We start from the raw sequence: 24132 nt of genomic DNA, 5'->3' as shown, positions 1-24132 counted from the left end.
TTTGAAACCACATAAAAGAAAGCTGAATCCCTTTTCCATGTGACTGTGTCTTTCCACACCTTTCAAATATTTGATGTTTGCAAGCATGCACCATGATAAATCTCCTTCCCAACCCCAGTACAATTTCAGACATTTTATAAAAGTCATGATTGTTAGTTTTCTCACCATGCTTTTGTTCATATATGTCAGGGCATTCATTGTATTCTACTCCAGGAAAATAAAGTATAAACAGAGTTTTTGAGAGTTGAGCAGGGGGATGAAAGATCATTCTCTTTCTCCTGCTTTTACAAACATTTATGTGTTCTTCCCTTCTCCCATAGGGATTGGAGTGGGTATTTACTGAATACTTCCATTTGCTCCCTTTTATTTATTGGGTTCATTTATTGGGTTCTTTTCAAAGAAGGGTTAATACTCTCAAAGAGAAATTGTATTGGACCATTACATAGGAGTAAAGACTATTGGCAAAATTGGAGGGAGATTGAACTAAACTTCACTGACATATAAGGCAGGGACATTTTTAGGCACTGGTCTGTGCTAGTGGCAAAATTCTCCAGGACGTTAAGGGGGAAATTGATTAATGTGATTATGATATCTGTGTTTGCTGATTGAAGTTTATCAAAGTTAGGCTCCTACCTATCCTCTCACAGAGACTGGGAGATAGGGGTTATGTTATTCTTGATAATTCTGTTTCAAAGGGGAGATTCTCAGGTTTTTGAGGAGGACAATCCTAGGTTGTAAAACAGGCAGGAGTCTGGGAGAAAATTTGCATCTCAGAGGGCCAGAGAAAGAATTTGTAATCGGGTCAAATGTTTTAAGAAAAAGAAGGTTCAAGGGCTTAGAGTCAGGAAGAAACCTGTCTAAAGTTTAGTCAAACTGAAGGTAATATTAAGGCTGGTTGGTGCAATACTTTTGGTTGCTGAAGAACTGGCGTTCATTGGACATCTTTAATAGAGAAAGGCGTATTATTTTTAGAAAGCATTAACTGGCTTTCTCTTCTGTTGCATTTCCCTATACCAAAGACCATTTCTAGAAGTCAACTTTTTGTACTACTACAGGAAGATAGATGAATGTGTCGTAATAGTTGCCTGAAAGTTCATATTTCTTTTAAGTGGGTCAAAATATGTAGAAAGTAGAGGGAAGCTCTGTTAGGATGTAAAGTAGCACATTTTTCTGCAATCTACCTTACTCAAGATCCTTTACTTAGGCAGTTACTGGATCTTATTTAGTAAAAGCAACACTTTGGTATCCTTTTCTCTATGATTACCCTATGGGCTCTTTCTTTTTTGGGTCGGAACCCAGAGATACTGAGAAATAATGATTGTGACCCTAACATATCTAGTGAAACACAGTGAGCAAATAAATACATGAGGAGAATGATGAAATACATGAGGAACTTGGTATTGCCAGTGTCTTGGAAGAAACTACTTTCAGGAGAAAAGATGCCAATCATGGACACAAGGCACTGAACAGTGTTGGGTTAATGAAAAATAACTATGGAAACTGGCACTGTTGGGTTAATGGAAAATAACTATGGAAAGTGGCACAGGAAACACTATAGATTGGCAAAAACTGAAAGAAAAAAAGTGAAGGAAAGAAGAGAAAATGCATGTCGAAAATGTGAAACAGAGGTCCAAATTGATACATGGCAAGCCAGTAAGTATCATGCTGAAGAAAAATGACGAGTCTAGGGCTGTCAAACTCACAATTGTCATATAAGCTTCAGGGCAAGGAATCTGCAAATCCAAACAGGAATCAGGGAACTGAATAATCATTTGATTTTGGTAAAATTTGTTTGGCATCCAGTAGAATACTGCTTCCCAGTCCTCTCTTCATGATGAGCTGATCAACTAAAAGCATAAGGAAGGAGTGGTAATACTATTTTAAGTATAGAAACCAACACTTTCCATAAAACTATAGAGGAGGGTAGCCTTTTTCTTACCTCAATAATTTATCTCTATGAATATAGAAATATAATCTATATATTATAAATATATATATATATATATAAAATATAGATTATATTTTGCTTGCCATGCCCAACCTTATGGTTAACTCTTAAAATAGTTAAGTCCTAAGTATTTATTTCTCAATATGAAAATCTATGCCTCACCCCAGCATAGCATAATATTAGAGCTGGAAAGAGCCTTAGAGTTAATATGTTAAAAGCAACTTATTTTAAAGATGAATAAAATGCCCAACTTATTTTAAAGATGAAAAAAAAATAAAATGGGCATTTTATTCATCTTTAAAATAATGTAATTCAGTGTATGGACTAGCTGTCTAAAAGTCCCAACAGATACAGCATACACAGTAGGCACATCAATGTTTGTTGACTAGGGTTAGTGTTTCTCCAGTAGGCTTTAAGAATGCAAAGCCAAGGTCTGTAGTGAATATGAAAAAACAAAGGAAACGGGAGGACATACCTGTGGGATCTTTGAAGAATATATTTCCTTCACTTTATACTGATTAAATCACTAGGATGGGTGTTGACCTTTTATTAGAGTGCCTGCTACTTAATATGAGGAAGTTCAAAATCAGCATGATGACAACTTTGATAGAAAATGTTTCTGATCAAAACAAAACAGAATGTAAAAAGTGAAAAAGTAAGTAAAGTAGCAGATTAATATTGGAGATGCACATCACAAGTCACTTTAAAATACATTTAGCTTATTCAAGCAGCAGAACACCGTTTTCAATTGGAAACTGTTTGATATAAGTAACTGAGATACTGCTGTTCCCATAATATAAGATTTTGAACAGATCTGTATATCTTTGGTGATTCTTTTCGGATTCCTTTGCATATACATTATGCATATGAATTCATACTTGAATAATGGTGTTTGTCTGAAGTAACTTACCTGTCAAAGCTATGACACTGGAATAGAAAATATTAATTGTGGGAATCCAGCCTTGGATTGATTTTATATGATAAAATTGAATGGCATTGCATCAGATTTTAAGTCCAGAAATTTAAAAGGAAGTTACAGGTCCTTTAGTTTTTGTTGGGTAAAAACTGGGGATAGAAACATATATTATATTTCCCCTTAGAAATTTGCTAATGAATAAAATTAATTAATGTCTATATGCATATTTTGTAAAAACTATAAATTGTTATACAGACACTGATCAGTTATTATTTACAATATGCAGTACTCAGAACTAGGTATGAAATGCAGAGATATAATCTCTGCCCTTAAGAAACCTAAACTTAAAAAAAGAAACTTACATTGCATATTGGAGACATTAAATAAAATACAATTACATGATTTGTGATATGATAAAGCTTCAAAGAGGATCAGCTCAATGAAATTTTTAAGGCTCTAGAAATTTTGCTAGAAGTGATTGTATTATGGGACAATATATATGAAGATACTAGCTAGGTAAAAAAAAGAACAACATTCTGTAAAGAAGGGTAATAAAAGAGAAGGGTACACTAGAGTTGAAAACAAAAGGGAGATTTCTCTGTCAGCTTAAGAGTTCGTGTTTGATTCTGAATGGTATAGGCACTGAAATATTTGAATGGGATGTGGTATACCTGAATTTACATTTTTGAAAGTTTGTTCTTGCTATATTACAGTAAAGAATAGTAGCAAGAAAACTTGAAAATGACATCTTCAATGCAAAACAAGCTCATGGTGGGCGCCTGGGTGGCTCAATGGGTTAAAGCCTCTGCCTTTGGCTCAAGTCATGGTCCCAGGGTCCTGGGATCGAGGCCCGCATTGGGCTCTCTGCTCAGCGGGGAGCCTGCTTCCTCCTCTCTCTCTGACTGTCTCTCTGCCTACTTGTGATCTCTCTCTCTGTCAAATAAATAAATAAAATCTTAAAAAAAAAAAAAACAAGCTCATGGTTGCAGTGGTTTCTCAGTAATTTACTCCACATTCCTTGATGAATAAATGAATAAGTAAATCTGTACTTAACTGAGTAACTCAAGTATTAGAACTGGGTCACAATCTCTAGTGTCACAAAGAGACTAGCATCTCTCCCCTAAACTATTTCTACTACTTATTGAAGAGGGTAGGAAGAAAATGTCTTGTCAGCATAAGGAAGAGAATGAGAACAAAAGTTTATTGGATAGGAAATCCTTAGGGGCCAAATAAAACATAGAATGAGCTGATTAATTTTTGTTACTGATTTTTAGCTGTCTTCAAGTAGTGCCTTTGTGTGGTTGGGTAAAGTTCATTTAAGGTGATTAGGAAGGTTCTACTATGGTCATTTAGCAGCTGGTCAGTCAATTTTTTTTTCTACTGAATTTTACAAAGCCATTTCAAAATGGAGCAAAGAGAAATTTACCAATGTGTTAATGTTGAGAATCAATTATTTCTATAGCACTGTGTAAAATACTGGATAATGTGGTGTTTGTACATGTGTATGGGTATATATTATAAAGTAAGGGGGAATTCTTAAAGAGTAGATGATACTTAAAGTTACCTGGTAGAAAGTGAATTTGTTCAGTTTTGCCTTTCAGGAATAGGTTTTGCCTTTCATTCTTGGATTTATGTCATTAGGCTTCCAGGTTTGAAAGGCTGATAATTGAGCTTATTTTTAGTTATCTTCATTAAATGAACCTGATATATGCAGTTTCTATGTCTAGTTTACCTTTTGGATAATTAAAAAGAAATTGACATTCGTGTTAGAAAATATATTCCCTGAAATTACTAATCTTCCTTAAAACAAATGATAATACTACCAAGTTGCACTTATTAACTATGATCTTTTAAAATTTTCTCAACAATTTAATAAGTTAGAATTTCTTAGTATTCCATTTTATTGAAGAAGCTGAGTCTTAAAGAAGTTATGTGACTTGCTTAAGCCTACACAGCTATTAATAACAGAGCTGAGAATTGAACCTGGAGAATCTGATTTTAGATCTTCTGTAAGCTATGGGAATTGAAGCTCATTTTCCAATCCAGTCATGCTTTTTTTTTTTTTTTTAAAGATCTTGTTTGTTTTTTAGGGAGTGAGAGAGCACAAGTTGGGGGAGGAGCAGAGGGAGAGGGAGAAGGAGACTCCCCACTGAGCAAGCAGCCCAATGCAGGGCTTGATCCTAGGACCTGGAATCATGACCTGAACCAAAGGCAGATGCTTAACCAACTGAGCCACTCAGGCGCCCTGCCATTCATGCTTTTAGCAAACATTTATATATGGACTATTTTGTGCCAGGCATTATACTAAGTACCAATAATTTAAATTCCTTCCCATAAGGAGCCTCATGGTCTAGTAGAAAATTCAGACAAGTAAAGAGATTATAATAAATAATAAGTGCAATTAAGTATATTGTATCCTGAGGACCAAAGTCCAAAAAAGATTCCCTAATGTTTATTTATGACAGAATTTAGTAAAGAGCTATGAAAAGAAAGAAATACAGATTTTTTAAGGCAGAGGAGGCAAAACAAATGAACAAACGTGAGAAATGCTATATATGTTGAGAAATGAAAATAATTCACTTAGACTAAAACAAAAATTACATTTCAGGAAGGGGCAGGTATTGCTGGAATGTAAGATATGCCAAAACCCAAATTGCCTTACGTAACATGCAAATGATTTTGGGCTTCACACTGAGTACAGTAGAGGTTTTAATATTTTAAAATTTTCAATCACAGTTTGAATGTGTTTGTGTGTGTATGCGTAGGTATTAGGACATGGCTTTCTATGCTATCAGTGTAAATCATGTAATTTAATGAGGGAATGTTGGCATCAATTCCTATGGACGTTATTGAAATTTTTGGTAACTAAAGGCCATGACAGTATGAAAAGTAGAGGTCAGATTTGGGAACCAATAAGGAACTCATAATTAATTGGATTAGAAATTAGTGGGCAAGGGTTGTTTTGGGTACTCAAAATGTCATTTTATTAATTTGTTTCTAGTTATTAAAATATTCAAATGGATGCATATATTTTAGAATATTTTTATATCTCGGGTATTTATCTAACTAAGCATTTTTCATTCCATGATTTTATCAACCATTTGAAAGGTAGAAGGTAGGTAAAATGTTAATGGTTTGTTTCCCCTACCTAGCATCCCTGTGTTGCCTCCTGAGCAAGATTTTTGTTCAAACAAATGACTTTGATTTTTATTATATTTAGATAAATCTTTATTGAAAGTATCTCTAAAACGATGCTGAGAAACTAGAGTTCATAAATATTCACCAATTCTAAACCAATCATCCCTTTCCAGAAACATGCAAAATCATTCCATGGTGTCTGTTTTGCCACCTATGTTTCATCAGTATCTTGCTTCCTCCACAATGGCCAGGGGAGGAATGCAATTACTCTGCCAGCCGAGGCCTGATTTCTGATTTCTGTGGAACTCAAGGTTTACTAAAGGAACCTTCTTTATTTTGTTAGGCATAATGCAGCACAGGAGGAGCTCCTTTTTCCCTGCTGGAGTTGCAAATTCCACCAAGTTGTAGTGAATTTATTTCAGAGATTTGACACTTCTCCAATGTTAATATATTTTCAGTCTAATTTTGTTACACATTAGCACGTGTTTGGAATGTCAACTATCCCCTTATTGCAGATCACAGATTTAGGTTACTTGACATTATCCAGTGTTTGCTCAAGAGTGAGTGCCTTATGCCTTGCCGATTTTATTTATTTGGGTTTCATTTGATTTAACTAAACATTAGACAAAGTGAGTGCTTAAGGTAACATTGTACGTAATTCAGAATAAAATCACAGTAAGTTCCATTAAGTGGATTTTTTTTTACTCTCTCTCTATGTAATACAGTATGTAAAATTGACAGTGCCAGTCATTTATACATTCCAGGGATTCTACTAATTTTCTCTGCATGTATATGTGGTATGCTTATTTTTAATATGTGATGGATGATGTATTGGAATTCCAAAAATAGGATCTCCTCTAAGAAATAACATAAATGGTTTTCAGATACTTGTAGTACCTAGCTTTGTGGAATGACAGTCTCCAACTGTGCAGCAGAAAAAAAATATTTTAAAGTAATTTAAAGTAATTTAAAGTCTTTAACTAGATTGAAGGCTATGTGAATCTTTGCATACAAGGACAGAACACTGTATATAATAGCCACAGTGGTCTCAGAGCCCAGAGTCAGAAAAAGGAGAATAGCAGAATTCTCTGATATTATTCAGGATATACTGTTGAGCATTACTGGAACTGAAACCCTTAAGTGGAATAAATTATGCATGAGTGTGTGTGTATGTAAAATTGAACATAAAACTCTGTCCACATGAACAGACATTTCTGCAAAGAAGACATACAAATGGCCAACAGACACATGAAAAAGTGCTCAACATCACTCGGCATCAGGGAAATACAAATCAAAACCACAATGAGATATCACCTCACACCAGTCAGAATGGCTAAAATTAACAAGTCAGGAAATGACAGATGCTGGCGAGGATGCGGAGAAAGGGGAACCCTCCTACACTGTTGGTGGGAATGCAAGCTGGTGCAACCACTCTGGAAAACAGCATGGAGGTTCCTCAAAATGTTGAAAATAGAACTACCCTATGACCCAGCAATTGAACTGCTGGGTATTTACCCAAGATACAAACGTAGTGATCCGAAGGGGTACGTGCACCCGAATGTTTATAGCAGCAATGTCTACAATAGCCAAACTATGGAAAGAACCTAGATGTCCATCAACAGACGAATGGATAAAGAAGAGGTGGTATATATACACAATGGAATACTATGCAGCCATCAAAAGAAATGAAATCTTGCCATTTGCGACGACGTGGATGGAACTAGAGGGTATCATGCTTAGCGAAATAAGTCAATCGGAGAAAGACAACTATCATATGATCTCCCTGATAGGAGGGAGAGGAGATGCAACATGGGGGGTGAGGGGGGTAGGAGAAGAGTAAATGAAACAAGATGGGATCGGGAAGGAGACAGATCATTAGAGACTCCTCACAAAACAAACTGAGGGTTGCTGGGGGGAAGGGAGGTGTGAAGAGGGTAGTTGGGTTATGGACATTGGGGAGGGTATGTGATACGATAAATGCAGTGAAGTGTGTAAGCCTGACGATTCACAGACCTGTACTCTGGGGCAAATAATACATTATATGTTAATTAAAATAATTAGTTAAAAAAAAAACTGTCCAAATTTTCCAAGGTCAAAATTATTCTAAAAAAATTGTATTAACCTATATGTAACTATGAAAAGAGTATCTTCAAAAGCAACTTATTTTTATATTACTAAACCATGGAAGCTATGTTGTAAGAATCACATTTAAATGTATCCTACTCCACTTGTTTAGGGTTTTTAAAAAGGAGATGTTAAAGTTATGCATTTATTAAATTTTCAAGTGTGAATAACGTATCAAATGTTATTGTAGTTTTTTGCAACTTGTTGTTTTGGAAGGTTTTTGTCTTTGTTTTTTGTTTTTTTCTTTTTTGTTTTCCCTGTGCACCCACTCTTTATTGCTGCTGGGCCAGGTGCTAGGTCCTGCTCAGCCCAGGGATTGGGGTGGTCCTGACCCATTCCCTACTCTCTGTGGCCAGTCACTGAGGCCAGGCAGGCTCTGAGGCCTATACCTGGCCCACCCAGCCCCAAGGCATGGTCCAGGGTGTGCTACCCTCGGAGAGGGTAGGGGGCACAGGCTGGACAGTGCACATGACTCCATGCACAGCCCTTAGCCTAGAAGATTTTTAAAAATTAATTATTAAGATTTTTAAATTTTGATTAATTAGAATGAGAAAAATTAATTCTTGGTATTCTGAATTTGTGTTAGTTCAAGAAATTGAGTATTTGAGACTCATCAAGGTGAAATAATCCATATATTCCAATCAGTCTATGAGAAAATTGGTTAAATGACTTCCTTTGAAAATAACTCTGTTCCTTTACATTTATACATGAAACCATTCTTATTATTTTACATGAAACCATTATTGATGCTAGAGAGGAGATTAGAAGTTTTTAAGCCATAGACCCAAGCCATCTTAGATGAGTAGACAAAGAACCAGTGTTTTTCTAAGTAGAATAATGAAAGTAACTAACAAAAGCAAAATTTTGTCAAATGAGATATATAGCTAAAATATGCATGCGTATTAAAACTAAAAATAAGGAGGTCACAAAATGGTCAAGACATAATTTACCGTGTTTTCAACTGAAAGGAGATAGAAACGTGATAGGGAAGGGCACATTATTAGAGAAGCATTATTTGTAATGGGCTAGTTTGTAGGCTGAGTGGTTCACTTAAAATCCATTATATTATTAGATAAATACATATATAAGATTAAAAAAAGAAAGCTTTTGATTCTTAGCTCAAAGAAATTAGATGAAAAGACCATTGTTTTCACCCATATAAAGAAGAAAAAGCTGGATGTACTGCAAATTAATGAGTTTTTGGAGCACAGCAGAGAACTGAATTCTCATGGCAGCCAGCTAATCGCAGATCTGAGAGAGCCAGGCATCTGAAGGGAGAGAAGTGATAGGAGTCCTTGTTTAAATTGGGTAGGTGCAGCTGGATTTTAAATAAGCCAGTAAGAATTCAGCTGAAATGGAATGTATTATTATTATTGAAGGCCAGTTGTGGTTTATATGAAAGTGTAAATCCACTGGGGATTACAGATTTGGGGAATGTTCAGACCTCTTACTGGCTTTTTCTTGGTGAATCTGACCAGGTCCTTACAGGGAAGATTGGAGAAAATTCTGAGAAGCTTTCCCTCGTGTTGCTAGCTAGGTACAGGAGGGGAATAGCTTAAACTGCTAAATTTGGCTTGATGCATCTTATATTTTTCCTTGATGGGACAAAAGTCTTGTTGCCCAGGTAAAAGAGAAATGAATATTCTTTCAAGGGACTGAGTCATCCCTTGAAGGTGAGGGAAGAGAAGAAGAGAGAAAAAACTCTGTTCCTAGGGAGGGGCATGGATGAGTGCCAAACCCACAATTACAAATGGGGAAGGGGCAGGGGTAATTGGAAGGCCCCACTCATGAGGCCCTTGCATCTGGCCAAGGCTAAGTCAGAACATCAGAGAAGAGTTCCCCACACTGATCTGTAGTTCCAGAATAATAAGAATTGAATAGAATGACTGTCAAATACAGTCATTCTTGGAGTCAGTCAGTCTTGAAGAGAGCTTCAGGAGACTTCTTTTCAGATGCAATTATAAAAGAAAAAAAAAAAAAGACAAAGGGTTGAACAGACATTGAGAAAACAACCTCTGGCATGAAGTTTATACCCTAAATACTAAGTATCAGTAGAGGAATTTTCATCCTGCAGTATGCTTAAGGTGATCCTAGCAAGACGCCAACTCCATTCTTGTTTGGATTGACACAAGCCCCAACACAGAAATAGAGATAAAGAAGTACTAATTACCATGCATAAAGACGATTTACCTTAGTCTTCACTGTTCTACATAAAATGCCTGTCTTTCAGCAAAAGTTAGGAGAAATGAGAAAAGTCAAGAAATAAAAACATACAAAAGAAGAACTCCAAAAAGGCAAAGCAACAACCATCAGAATCTGCTCATAGGACACATATGTTGAATATATTTGACAGAAATTTTAAAATAACTAGGTTAACTTTTCTAAGGACCCGAACTGAAAAGGTAGACACTTTGCAAGATAAGATGGGTACAAATAAAAATCAACACAGGTGTAAACTGTCTTTGATCAGCTTGCTAGTAAACTTAATGCAGCAAGTGAAAGAACAAGTGACTCTGAAGATAGGTCAGTAAAAATTACCGAAAAACAAACATAAGAGATAAAAGAACAGAGGTTCTAAAGCTTTTGGTGAAGAACTGTGGGATGATACCAGGTGGACAATTAATTGGAATCTCAAGAAGAAGAAAGAAGAAATAATTTGAGATAAGAGTAGCTGAAATTTTTCCCAAAATAGTAATAACAGAACAAAAAAACTCAAAACAACAAACATTCAAACATGTCATTTTTAAGGTGATAAAAATTAAGAAAAAGAGATAAAGAAAACACCTCTACTACATAGAGAAGAACAATGGTGAGAATGAGACTCTTCAGAAGCCATGCAGTCTACAAAAAATAGTGACATTTTTAGAGTGATCAAAGAAACAATCCCTGTCAACTGTGAATGCTATACCCAGTGAAAATATCTAGTAGCAATGGAAGATGGAATTTTAAAATTTCAGATAAAAACTATGAGAATTTAATTCCAGTAGTACAACTCTAAGAAATATTGAAGAAAATTCCTTAAACAGAAGGAAGTTCTGCTAAGACAGAAATAAGTGAAACTCTGAAAATGGAATAAATGTAAAATAAAATTTATGTTTTAGTTTTAATTGCTTTAAAATATAACTGGGGGGACGCCTGGGTGGCTCAGTTGGTTAAGCAGCTGCCTTCGGCTCAGGTCATGATCCCAGCGTCCTGGGATCGAGTCCCACATCCGGCTCCTTGCTTGTCAGGGAACCTGCTTCTCCCTCTGCCTCTGCCTGCCATTCTGTCTGCCTATGCTCGCTCTCTCTCCCTCTCTCTCTGACAAATAAATAAATAAAATCTTTAAAAAAAATAAAATAAAATATAACTGGGACTTTTAAGTCCAGACAAGATAATGGAGACCAATTTCTCTGTACTCCTCTCTGCTAAGTACAACTATAAACCCTGGAAACAACACAAGAGGCAACTGATAAAGACCTGTGAATGGTGATCAGACGAAAACCTTACTGGAGATGTCAGAATTGGAGCAGTGACACAGCAACAGGGTGTTTTGCATACCCCCATCCAACAAAAGCAGGCAACCCAGACCTGGCATTTCCCATCTCCAGCTTAACAGCAGAAGGAAGCACAAACAGGTGCATCCCTCCCCTAGGTTGAACGTGTATCTTTCTGACAACAGTTGAGTCTAAGAGTCACCTAAAGGAGGGACCTTTCAGTAGCTCTTTCAACAGTAAGTGATCAAAGGAAGTATTCTTGTTCCCCTCTATGCCCGAAATTCCCACAAGACAGATTGTGATATGAGAAAGCAGAACCTATAACAACTCAGCCTCAATAAGCTGCCAGGGCTTGGGATACCATGGGTCTTTTTGTTCCAGGGACCTGAAATGCCCCTTACCTGCCTGGAGATATTATTGAATCTGGGGATTGTGAGCAAGGGAATACCAGCTCACATACAAAAGCTGTCCAGCCAAGCCTCTTTACCACCTCCGGCCTGTGACTCTTCTCCCTCACTGTAAGATGCCCAGAATCCAGGAGAGCTCCTTTCTTTGTCTCAGACAGCAACATCAGAAGTGGGTGGCTCCAGCAACACCAAATAAACCAAACACAAAAAATTACTATAAAAGGCTTAGAAGATTAAACTGCCATTGGATCCAGAGCTCAAATATAGGCCAAACCTATGTGCTAAAGCTAATCAGGGTGAGTATTTGCTAAAATAAAAGATTTAAATTGGACCCAGGGTCTCCTAACATAACGTCCCAAACAGAAAACAACTAGAATGAGAAAAGGTGTTGCAGTTATAATTCTCTTAAAAAAATGAAAAAAGGGTGCCTGGGTGGCTCAGTGGGTTAAAGCCTCTGCCTTCGGCTCAGGTCATGATCCCAGACTCCTGGGATCGAGCCCCGCATCGGGTTCTCTGCTCTGCAGGGAGCCTGCTTCCTCCCCTCTCTTTCTCTGCCTGCCTCTCTGCCTACCTTGTGATCTCTCTCTCTCTCTGTCAAATAAATAAAATCTTAAAAAAAAAAAAAATGAAAAAATAGGTGGTTCAGTGGGTTAAAGCCTCTGCCTTCGGCTCAGGTCATGATCCAAGGGTCCTGGGATCGAGTCCCACATCAGGCTCTCTGCTCAGCGGGGAGCCTGCTTCCCTCTCTCTCTCTGCCTGCCTCTCTGCCTGCTTGTAATCTCTGACAAATAAATAAACAAAATCATTAAAAGAAAATAGAAAATAAGTAAGAGTTACAAAAAAAGAATCAAATGGGAAAATTGATAAATTTGACTTAATTGTATTTGGTTAAATGGTCCCCCTCCCCCCGCACTGCCTGCTGCAATGTGCTTACCTCCCTGAACCTTGTAATTGTAGTCCTATTTAGAAAAAAATATACGTATCTTTACAGATGTAATTAGGTTAAGGATACTGAGACAAGACCATCCTAGATTGTGCAGGTGGGTCTGAAGTCCAATGTTAAATGTCCCTAAATGAGGCACAAAGAGGAGACAGAGGGAGAAAAAAAAAGACCAAGAGGAGACAGAGGCCAAGACTGAAGTGATGCAAGCAAAGGAAAGCCTGCAGCCACCAGAAGCTGGCACAGGCAAGGGTGGATTCTCCTGTACAGCCTTCAGAGGGCGTTACAGCTCTGCCAACATCTTGATTTTGGTCCCTGGGCCTGCAGAACTGTGAGAGAATCAATTTCTTGTTGTTTTAAGTCACCAAGTTTGTGGTAATTTGTCACAGCAGTCTTAGGAATAAAGCATTTGTCAAAACAGAACAAAACAAAATTTTGCTCTAGGAAAGACTGTTTAGAAGAATGTAAAGACAAGCTACACATGGGAGAAAATATTTTCACACCATATATCTGACAAAGAATTAATGTCTAGAGGATAGATACATGTGAAGGTTAATTTTGTGTCAACTTGACTGGGCTAAGGGTGCCCAGATAGCTAGTGAAAACATTTCTGGGTGTGTCAGTGAATGTGTTTCCTGAAGAGATTAGTGTGTAAATCTGTAGACTGAGTCAGGGTGGTCACCCTCACCAGTGTAGGTAGGGTATCAACTAATAGGCTGAGGGCATGAATAGAAAAGAAAAGTGGAAGAAGAATGAATTTGCTCAGTGGCTTAGTTGGGACGGTCGCCTGCCCTCAGATTGGTGTTCCTGGTTCTCTGATGACTTACACCATTGACTCTTCTGGTTCTCTGGCAAAGAGGATCAAACTGGAATTATACCAGCTGCTTCCCTGAGCCTCCAGTTTATAGACAATGGATCATAGGCCTCCATAACTGTGAGCCAGTCTCTCAGTATAAATCTCTTTATATAGATTTATAATACCCTATTTATTTCTCAGAAGAACTCAGACTAATACAATAAAAATCTCTTAAAACCTTAGAGTGAAAAAAAAAAAAAGCAATGCAATAAGAAAATGGGCTAAAGATATAAATAGTGAAGAGGGCATATAGATAGTGAAAGAACACATGACAGGATGTTCAGTGTCATATGTTACCAGATAAGTATATATTAGGACCATATGAAATAATCACTACACATCTCTCAGAGTTGCTAAAATTAAAAAAAAAATGGCAACACAATGTTTTTAAGGATGTGAAAGAATTTGATCATCCATATATTGTGATGGGAGTGTAAAATTGTACAGCCACTCTGGAAAGCATTTTGTCAGTTTCTTATAAAATTAAAGTTGCCATTATCATATAAATAAGCAATTCCATTTGTGGGCATTTATCCAAGAAATTTAAAACTTATTTTCACACAAAAACCTATACACAAATGTGCATAGCAGCTTTATTTGGAATAGTCCTAAAATGCAAAACAGTTCAGATGTCCTTCAACAGGTGAATGAGAAAAGAAACTGGCAACACATCCAATGTAATACCACTTAGCAATAAAAAAGAGTGAAATATTGATACAAAGAAAACAGTTGAATCTCTAGGAAATTATGCTAAATGAGAAAAGCCAGCCTAAAAGGTTACACATTGTGTGGTTTCACTTGTGAAATATTTTTGAGATAAGAAAATTTTAGAAAGAGAAGAGATTAGTGGTTGCTAGGGTTTAGGGAAGTGGAGCAGGAGAGAAGGTGGATATGGTAATAAGAGGGCACCAGGGATTCTTTGATGGGTTTATTCAGCAGTCACAGGTGTAGAAACCTACACGTCTTATCCGTCTGTTGAGAAATAAAGGCACACACATGCATACCATAGCTTAGTTCAAGTAAATCTGGTGAAATCTGCATAAGATAGATGGGCTGTATCTATCCCAGTAAAGTGTTCATGATATTATACTACAGTTTTGAAAAATTTTGTCACCAGATAAAACTGGGTAGTTTATGTAGGACTTCCCTGTATTGTTTTTAAAACTGTGTGAATGCATAATTATCTCAATAAAAATTTTATTAAAAAACAAAACAGTAAAAGAGGGGCACCTGGGTGGCCCAGTCAGTTGGGTGCCTGACTCTTGGTTTTCGCTTGGGTGGTGATCTCCAGGTCATGGGATCGAGCCCTGTGTTGGGCTCTACACTGGGCGAGGAGACGCTCTCTCCCCCTCTATCCTAAAGAACGTACATTAGTGCATGCTTGCATGTTCTCTCTCTCAAATAGCTAAATAAATAAACAAAATCTTAAACAGTAAAAGATTTGGAGATAATTCAAAAAAGAAGAAAAATGGCTCTAAAAAGATGCTTAATTATTAGAAATCAAAGAAATGCAAATTCTAACTCTGAGAGCATACCACTATACACATTCTTTAATGAACAGAATTGAGAAGTCTGACAGCATCAGGTATTAATTAAACATGTGCAGCAGCAACACATATATTGTTGTCAGAGATGTAAACATATTGAAAAACTATTTAGTGTTTTCTTATAAAGTAAACCAGTAACTCTCAACTGGGAGCTGATTTTGCTTCTCAAGGGATATTTGGCAATATCTAGTATTATTTTTGATTCTCATGACTGACAGTGAGTGCTACTGCAATCTACTTGGATTAAGGTTGGGATACTGCTAAACATTGTACAGTGTGTGTACAGCCCCCTAAAATAAGGAATCAAATGATCAAAAATGGCAGTAGTGCTGAGGCTGGAAAACCTTGATTTACATATAAACCTTTCATATGACCTTGCAATCTCACCCTTAGGTATTACCCAAAAGAAATGAAAACATATGTCATTACAAGACTTACACACAAATTTTCCTGTTTTATTCATAGTAATACAAATATATGAAACAAGTCCTATGTCCATCATTAGATTCATGGAAAATTATAGTATATTCATAAAAAGAAGTCCTACTTAGCCATAAAGTGGAGTAAACCACTGATACATAAAACCATGAGTGAGGAGTGCCTGGGTGGCTCAGTCAGTTAAGCATCCAGCTCTTGATCTCAGGATCGTGAGTTGAAGCGTCGCATTGGACTCCACACTGGCCCTGGAGCCTACCTCAACCAAGACAAAAAACCAAGACAACAAAACATGGATGAATCTCAACAATCTTATGCTGACAGAAGTCAGAGAGAAAAGAATGCTACTCCTTTAATTCTTATGAAATTATAGCACAGGAGAAATGAATCTGTAGTGACAGAAACCAAATCAGTGAATGTAAATGTCTTAGGCCAGACATGAGGCAGTTGACTGCAAAATTGCATGAAGTCACTTTTTGGAGATGATGCAATGACCTATATATTATTTGTAGTGTTACTCAGGTATATATCATTCTCAAACTGCATCTAGTTATGTAGTTAAAATCAGTGCATTTTATTTTATATAACTTACCCATAAATACAGTTGTTTATAAATCAGGTATTGGTTAATAATAGGAAAATAAAACCAGTGGAATCAAAAAGAATTCTAAAAAGGGGCTTTCCTATCTACTCTTGTCTGCTATAGCAACTCCCTTTATACCATACCTTTTCCTGGTGGATTTTTATAGTATTTATCTCCTGGGTATTGTTTGACTATCCACTAATAAATTAATTTCATAAAACCAAGGCCCTTATGAGGCCCTAACCTCTTTGAGGCTTTTCTGAATACGACTGGACTGTCCTCCGTGTTGATCCCATAGAACCACAGTGTGATGTATACTATATCTAATTTTGCTTATTACAAGCTCCATTGCTCTTTATTTTCTTTTGGATCAGTCTCTCTTTCTGTCTACCTACCTACATAGTTAACTATTTGTCTCCCTCATGTTCTGCTTTTTAAATTCAGGGATTACATCTCAACACCTCATAGCATCTTCAGCAGGGTCAGTATTCAATAAATTTTAACTTAGTGCATATCTGAATGGATTTTACAGGTGAAATAATAAGAGGCTCAATACTATTTAATGGATTGTCTAAATCCTGCATTTGCACAGTTAAATATTTTACTTCCAGTTTTATTTTAATTTATTTTTGTACCTTACTGCTCTCATTGAGAAATGGAAGTAATGGAGGAAATAGCATTAAATTCCAACTGTATTTTTAGAGTGCACTATGGAACTCAAAAGAGTGAGGTTACAAAATTAAGCATCTTTGACAAAGCATTTAATAGACCTTTGTTCTGTGGAACATAATTTTAGAAATGTACACCTGAAAGTTAGGAAAAGCAGATGTGTATTGCTATATTCATTGTGCCAGCAGCCACAATACCAAGGGCTTTATATACATTTTCTTATTAAATTCAAGATCCCTGAAACAAGCATTGTCTCTCTTTTTTAGATAATGAAATTGAAGCTTAGAGAAATTAAATTGTGTATGGTCACAGAGTAAGTAAAAGGGAAATCATGATTGGAATCTAAGTATGTTTCATTTTAGCACCTATGCCTGTTCTCTTATATTCTATCTTCCATAGGTGATATGCCAACAGAACATATTAAATACTTACTATAAGAAATATTTGGGTATCTCCAAATTTTTTTTTAAATGAACCTATGAGATAGCTTCTAAAATTCTAGTTTTAGAAAATGTGTACTTCAGGGGCGCCTGGGTGGCTCATTCAATTAAGCATCTGACTTCAGCTCAGGTCCTGATCTCAAGGTCCTAGGATAAAGCCTTGGGTCAGGCTCCCTGCTCAGTGGGGAATCTGCTTGTCCCTCTGCCCCTTCCCCAGCTCATTTATACTCTCTCTCAAATGAATAAATAAATCTTTAAAAAAATAAAAGATGTATTCTTCATTTCCATCTGTGTCATTGCGAATGGAGAGATTTAATTCTTTTTGATGTCTGAGTAATATTCCATACTTAATCTCATTTTATTTTTTTTTAACTTGGATTTTTTTTTAACTTTTATTTTATTTTTCAGTATTCCAAGATTCATTGTTTATGCACCACACCCAGTGCTCCATGCAATACATGCCCTCCTTAATAGCCACCATCAGGCTCACCCAACCCCCCACCATCCTCCCTTCCAAACCCTCAGATTGTCTTTATTATGCTAAGTGAAATAAATCAGTTAGAGAAAGATGAATACCATATGATCTCACTCATGTGGAATTTAAGAAACAAAAAGATGAACATATGGGAGGGAAAGGAAAAATGAAATCATATCAAACCAAATCAAATCATAAAATAATAAAATAAGATAATAAAACTAAATAAAATAAAATAATAAAGCCAGGGAGGAAGGCAAACCAGGGACACTGAACTACAGTTCTACAGGACTACAGGACTACAGAACTACAGGAAACAAACAAACAAACAAGGGTTGCTGGAGGAGAGGTGGGAGTGTGATGGGGTAACTGGGTGATGGGCATTAAGGAGGGCACTGAATGTAATGAACACTGGGTGTTCTGTGCAACAGATGAATCACTAAATTCTAATTCTGAAGCTAATAATGCCGGATATGTTAACTAAATTGAATTTAAATAAAAATAAAATAAGAAATTAAGAAAAAAAAGATGTGTACCTCAAAAGACATTGTCCTTGGTTTCATAATCATCAAAACTTTTAATGTAAAGCCATCTCTCTTGCTTTGTGGATGATGGTTTCCAAAACCTTTATTCACGTCTTTATTGACTAATCCGTTTGACACTTTAAGCTCTCTATGTCGCCTATTCTTAGCCTGTATTTATCACCACATACTCTGAGCAGATTAATACCTAATTTCCTTAATGGAACAATAACTTCTTCAATGATAGGGTCTGTTACTTTCAGTCAAGGAAATGGCCCACAAATGCTGGTTTCATCAGCAAAAGAACCTGGAAAGATTCATGACATAATCAGTTTGAACAACAGGTACTGGGTTATAATAAAGCAGTAAACATTAAATATTGTGAATTTTTCTTGTGTATCCAAACCTGAAATAGCGATTCCAAGAATTTTCAAAACAAAGACATTTGTTGCACATTTGACAAAAGTGATGACTTCCATCACTCAAAGATAGTGGAATTCCTAAGAAAAATCCACAGGTACAATATTCCCCTTTACTATTTATATTTTGCCTCCATACCATCATTGTCATACAAGTAGCCTGAGTTTTCTGCAGGATATCTCCAATTTTTCATATCTGAAAGTTTACATGAGGTTATCTTTTAAGAACTTAACCAGGGTCAATTTGTAAGCAAGTGATTCAAGTGCTGATTTTGCAAACAAAATATAAACAGCATTTACTTCTATAGTGTTTTGAAGTCGTGCCATTAAAAATTCATCTGGGATGTCTAACATGAAAAAAAAAAGAACAAGGAAGGCAATGAATTGCAATAAAAAAATGGCAGAGTAATAAATAGGCATGACAGGTCAGACTTCAATTTATAAAAGTAGCTTTGCCAAAGGTGGTTTAAAAGGGTAGATTCTTGTCTCTGCATTACTTGTGGTGATGCATCTTTAAATTCTGGCCTATTGTAGCTGAGACAAAGAAATTATGCTTTTTTTTCAAGGGCAAATAATCAGGATTTATCCCCTGCATTTTCAAAATGGTTGAAGACATACCATGCATCTTCCATTGTTTTATAGAAACTATATCCCAAAGTAGGTGTACGAGTGCTTCCACAAACTTGATGTAGCTTATATGAAGTTATCTTTATTTTCAGAATCCATGCATTCTATATTCAGAAATATTAAGCCGATAAAAACAAATAATTCTAATTCATATTCTGGACTTATTAAAAGAAAACCTGTTTTTATTTTTTTTTTCCTATCCTAGTTAGTTATAATTACCTATTCCTAATCTTTGAGAAGAATCTTGGAGACAACGTCTTCTCTTTTGGCCCACTACACCTAATGAGAAATAGATTCTCTGCATCTGGTATTGCTCTAAAATCTACTCCTTTTGTTTTGTTTTTAATTTCCAGTCCTTTTGTGATTACGTTAACCTTGTTAGCTCTTTCCTGAAATACTATAGCATCTCCCTATGTGAGATACTACCTTCACTCTGTCCTAAGTTGAATGCTTATTTAAGTGTTATATTTTGTTTACAGACACAATAAAATGTCTTCACAACTTAATATGCTCCAGTGCCTTTTCAGAATACTATCCTACACCTTACATTATGCACAGCTGTTTCCTAAAATCAAGTGCATTCTTAAAATCTTTGAACTACCCATCCAGAGTCCAGTCTCACTGAATTGTTGGTTTCCTCCTTATTCTAACCCCACTCAGTGGCCTTCTGCAAACATTACTCAGCTTTCTGACAGAGTTCAAAATACTGCATTAATTAATGTGCTTCCTTCAATAATTTCTAACAGGAATTTTCAAAAGAATCATTGTTTTTGTCCTGGAATTGTGATAAAGTGTTAGTACTGAGGATGAGTATTTCATTTGTCTTTCATTTTAAATAAAGTAAATGAAGAGCAGCTGGTGTAGTGTGTGTGTGTGTCTCTCTCTCTCTCCAAAGGTGTATAGAAATTCAGCTTTAGGAACCAGTCTTCATCTTCAGTCCCACATTCAGAGAATAAGGATAGTATATCTGGCTTTTGCAGGATTACACTGGTCACTTATTCTCTCCTCAGACCCTTTTCAGAGAGGTGTTGGTACTTCTCTTCCTCTGGCCAAAAGTAGGAGTCTAAGTAGAATCATTTGAAGACTGAAGACTATCTGGGAAATACGAAGGCCATCATTTTATTCCTTAAATGGACTTTGTTCAGGAGACCTGTTGATGCATGCCGGTGCTTTTAGAACAGGAACAGAGTATCTGAAGAGAGATAGCTAGTGGGGATCATCGGATCTGAAAGGAGGCTAGTAAGATGTGGCTAGGCATGGTGCTTGCTCAGGAGTGAGCACTTTGCTTTTAGGAATTTTTCCCCACCTTACTGCCAAATCCACACCAAGTACAAAAATTACATCTGATAGGGTGGCTGAGTTGGTTAAGCATTTGCCTTCAGCTCAGGTCATGATCCTGGGGTCCTGGCATCTAGTCCCTCATCATTGGGCTCCCTGCTCATCAGGGAGTCTGCCTCTTCCTCCTCCTCTTCCCCCACCCCCTTCATGGTCTCTCTCACTCTCGCTTGCTCTCTCAACTAAATAAATGAAATCTTTTAAAAAATTACATCAGCTAGAGTACAGCAGTCACCTCCCAAGGGGAGAAATGCTATCTAACATTCAAGTATGATAACTGATCGCATCTTTTGTCATTTTTCTTATTTTCCCCCAAGAATGAAACAGGTAATCTTATTCCTGCTCTAGCTTGTACTAGGAAACAGAGAGTAATTCTGAATTGAGTGTAAAACTACAGCTCTGTACAGAATAGTTTTAGGATCCCAGATGAGACTCATATTTAGGAATGGCTGAAAACATAAGGATACTGAGAAAGTATAGCTAAGTAGATCAAAGTGGGTCTGGGTGGGATATATTTAGGGATTTCTTTTGGAAAAGTAAAACCATTTCCTGTTTATAACCAGTGAGTTAATTATCTGTAAACTGGTTACGTATTAGTTTACCCAGCAAATATTTACTGAGCAGTTACTATGTACTCAAAGCAGGTACAACCCCAGAAACAAAGCATTGGACAATACGGTCTTTCTGAACTTGCAGGCTGATATTATCTCATCTGAATTACTTCAACAGTTACGTCTCTTATTTTTTGACATTTCAAACCTTGTCTGTACATAAATAGACAAGTGATATTTCTTACAAATTTCAATTAATTGCCCTTAGTCATTTCAAAGATGTTCTCAATCCACTGTGGCACTAATTTGTAATGTCTAATTCTAAGACTGTAGAAATGAAGCTGGACTCAGTCAGTTCTGGCATCCTTGAACTGTGTGACCTTGGACAATTAATTGATTTGAATTCCTCCCTCCTAAATGAAAATAATCTTAGCCTCCAAGGTTCTTGTATAGCAACTATATACACATACAAAATATTAAATACTTACAATATAAAACACCTGATGTACAGTACCTATTCATTGATGACTAATTGCTTTCCATGTATCTTTCATTTATCTCCTGTGCCCAAATCACTAAATACCTTAAAAATAAAATTTTGGTGTATGCTAATAGAAACTATTTTCTCCACAGTGTCCCTGTATCTCACTTTCATCAGTTTACTTCCTTTCCAGAATCCCCTTTATTTCTTCCCTTCAGCACTTTTTGCCCTGGTTTACCTTATTCTGGGTTTAAGCTTTCCAGCCACTACCCTTAGATATTCTTAGAATCCTTAAGTCTTTCTCCTCCGATATGTGATTCTTAATTTATCTTATACACTTCTCATTTTAATATCCAAGCTTATCAGAGACATTTTCAGATGATAGGGTTAGGTTTTTTGTCCCTTCTTTGTTCTATCTTTTAAGTATTTACATTTCTGTAGTCATATTAACAACCTCAGCACTCACCATCTTCTTGGAGTTGCATTCCTATGTAAAGTCTGATTAGAGTCTATGTGTATCTTGTTAGATTTTAGAAGTCTATTACTCTAGAGCCTAGATATTTTCCTGAATTATATTGAGTTAAAAAATACTATCAACTGTGATAAGAAAAGGTTACTTTTTGCAAAGTTTGAATATTGTTAAATTGTTCTTTCTAGTCACTAAGAGTTAAGCCCTTTTCTCCATTTAATTTAATTCTCCAAAGAATTGTCACTCATGGCAGGGTAAAGAATTCTTTACTAGATTTTCTGCTTTGAGTAGAAGAGACTTCTGGTTCAGAGACTTATTCAGGCCTCCTTATCTTGCCCTTGTACTCCTTCAGAGCAGCTAGTTATATTCTGTCATGCTTTGTGTATTGGCCAGGATTCTCCAGAGAAACAGGAAATACTTGTAACAGTGGGGGGTGGGGTGGGGGAGTGGTGGATACTGATGATTACACAATCATTATGTAGGCATCAATATTTTCTTCTAATATATAAGGGTGATTCAAACAAAAGATTTAGTATTAGTAATGAAGAAGCATGTCATTAGTATTGACTTTTACTAGGCAATCTACCACAGCTTAAATCTTGGTTATATGTAATTTAAATTAAAAAAAAATAAGATTTGAACTTTTTTTTTTTTTAAGATTTTACTTATTTATTTGACACACAAAGAGAGAGAGAGAGATTGAGAGATCACAAGTAGGCAGAGGCAGGCAGAGAGAGAGGGGAAGCAGGCTCTGTGCCGAGCAGAGAGCCCTATGCAGGGCTCAATCCCAGGACCCTGAGATCATGACCCGAGCCAAAGGCAGAGGCCTAACCCACCGAGCCACTCAGGTGGTTTTGAACTTTTATGATAGAGTAAGGATTTGGATAGGAGTCCAGGGAGGTTACTTTTTTTGGATAGCTGGTCTGTTATCAACTCTAAGTTGGAATTTGAGCAGAACACTTCTCTCTGCAAATGAGTTTATTATCAGGTAGGGAACCTAGGTGATCTTAGCTTCTTTCAGTAAAAGATATTCCATTATTTGGCTCAAACAATATTTTCTAATCTTTCTCCACTTTATTGTAATTTTTAATTCAATTCCATCCTTGCCTTAAAGATTCCCATTAGTACCAATTAAAACAGAAAAAGAAACAAAACAAAACAAAATTTCCTCATTATCTTCCTTTAGTTACTTGAAAAAGGAGTATTGTCACCTTCCCAAACTCACAAATCACTGGATTCTCCTCAGAAACAAGGGACAGATAATGTAAAATTTATCGGATTTCAAAGCCAAACTAATTTTATTTAAGAAATATTTTTGCATATTATAAATTATTAAAAATAGCATGATTACTACATATATACGTATTAGAAAAACAAGACAAATCTTGTTCTTTAAAAAAAAAAAAGTCCTGGGACGCCTGGGTAGCTCAGTGGGTTAAGCCTCTGCCTTCGGCTCAGGTCATGGTCTCAGGGTCCTGGGATCGAGTCCCACATCGGGTTCTCTGCTCATCAGAGAGCCTGCTTCCCTTCCTCTCTCTCTCTGCCTGCCTCTCTGCCTACTTGTGATCTCTGTCTGTCAAATAACTAAATAAAATCTTAAAAAAAAATTATTAAAAAAAAAGTCCTTATGATAGTATTAAGCAGCCAAATAGTGAGTTTCTTTACATATATTCTTCTTTTTAAATAATGGCTTCTAAGTTTGCTAAAATTCGGTTTTCCTAAAAAGGCAGTCATAGAAAATGCTGTTATCATTTTCACAGTCTATTATTCTGAAA

The sequence above is a fragment of the Lutra lutra genome, chromosome 9 (assembly GCF_902655055.1).
Source record: "Lutra lutra chromosome 9, mLutLut1.2, whole genome shotgun sequence".
Classification (NCBI taxonomy): Eukaryota; Metazoa; Chordata; class Mammalia; order Carnivora; family Mustelidae; genus Lutra; species Lutra lutra.
The sequence above is the reverse complement of the archived record's forward strand: the minus strand, read 5'-3'. Positions refer to the sequence as shown.